This window comes from Pteropus vampyrus, unplaced genomic scaffold (genome assembly GCF_000151845.1).
Source record: "Pteropus vampyrus isolate Shadow unplaced genomic scaffold, Pvam_2.0 Scaffold20216, whole genome shotgun sequence".
In the NCBI taxonomy this organism is placed as follows: domain Eukaryota; kingdom Metazoa; phylum Chordata; class Mammalia; order Chiroptera; family Pteropodidae; genus Pteropus; species Pteropus vampyrus.
In genome coordinates this window covers 1-1,670 of record NW_011908997.1, presented here as the reverse complement: position 1 = coordinate 1,670, position 1,670 = coordinate 1, and the positions used below count along the sequence as shown (strand labels likewise).

Below are 1,670 nucleotides of genomic sequence, written 5' to 3'. Positions count from 1 at the left end.
TGTCCTCACTCCCCTCAACTCTTCACACTGGCTCTCTCGGCTTGCTCTTCCGTGCCCTTGAAGGAAACCCAGGGCAGATCCTGTAGATATTCAGGCCGGTACAGGAAATAAAAAATTCTCTCAAGCCTACGGCCATGCCCCCCTGAACACGTCCGATTTCATCTGATCTCGGAAGCTAAGCAGGGTCGGGCCTGGTTAGTACTTGGATGGGAGACCACCTAGGAAGGCCAGGTGCTGTAGGCATAAAAAAAAAAAAGATCCTCTAAAGCTTTGGTGAAGATGTACAGAAAAATACTTTGGCTTCACTAGTGAGAATGTAAAATGATGCAGCTACTGAGAAAAACGGCTTGGCAGTTATACAGAAAGTTAAACAGAATTACCATCTGACCCTGCAATTCCACTTCTGGGTATAAACCTCCAAAGGACTGAAAACAGTGACTCAGACAGACGCTTGTAAGCCAATGTTCATAGCAGCATTGCTCATAATAGCCAAAGGGTGGAAGCCACCCACGGACAGGTAAAGGTAAAGGTATAAACAAAATGCGATGTAGACATACAGTGGACTATTTTTCTGCCTCAAAACAGGAAAAAAAAATTCTGACACATGGGTCAACACAGATGAACCCTGAATACATTATGCTAAGTGAAATAAGTCAGTTACAAAAAAAAGACAAATACTATATGAATCCACTTATAGGAAGAATACCTAGAATAGTCAAATTCACAGAGACAGAAAATAGAATAGTAGTGACCTGGGGGGAGGGGGCGGGGGGAGCCAGTGTCTCACGGGCCCAGAGGTTCGATTTAGATGAAGAAGTAGTTCCGGGTCAGAGAGCGGCGTAGGAGGCAGAACAACGTGCACGTACCTGGTGCTACTGAATTGCACACTTAAAAATGGTTACGATGGCCAATTGTGTATAGTTTATCATCATAGAAAAAAATTAAGTCCTCTAAGCATTTTGGACAGAACATCTGACCAAATTGAATACTAAAATGTGGTCTTCATCCAGCTGTACTCCTCACTCCTTCCCCCACCTGCCCCTGAGGAAGCCCCTGAGGCCAGAAAACTCGCAGTGGAGACCCCAGGACGTGGCGGGCCCTCCATCACCTTTTCTCTGGTTGCTGCTGCCCTCGAGGGCCTCTCGGTGGGGGCCAGAGTGAGAGAGGAGAAGCGAGGGGGGCAGGAAAGCTCTTACTTGCCCGGGAGCAGCTGTCTCCATGCTTTGGTGCCTGCCGAGTTGATTAAATAGCCAAAGAGAGCTATTTTGTGGAGGACGTTGGTGGGCTCTTCGGAGGCTACGGCCCAGAAGACACACATGCACACACACACAAACACACACACACACACACACACACACAGGATCTCTTCTCTGTAGTTCCTTGATGACAGTAGCCTCCTCCAGAAGGTGCTATTCAACTTCCTGCTCCTGCTCAGCCCCCTAGTTCCCTGGGGCCTCCCTGATGTTGGCGTCACTTTGTCTCAAGGCAGTCCTCTAGGAGGGCGACCGTCTCAAGACAATCGGGGCCAGCTGTCTGCCACAGTGTCTACATCTAGCTGAACACTGATGCAGTCCTGCTCCCCACGGGCAGAGGATGCTGCTCCCAACACAGCCCTGTGCCTCTCCCCAAAGCCACTCAGGGCAGCTCTGGCCATAGTCTCTCACTGGAGA

The 1,670-nt window shown here is 49.3% G+C and overlaps 1 non-coding gene across 1 annotated transcript; it reads left to right on the top strand.

Annotated features, from left to right (window-relative positions):
• Window positions 1-124: 124 nt before the first annotated feature.
• On the top strand, window positions 125-243 carry LOC111735237. The gene has a single exon (XR_002778728.1). It is a non-coding gene; the product is annotated as a 5S ribosomal RNA (ribosomal RNA).
• Window positions 244-1,670: the final 1,427 nt, after the last annotated feature.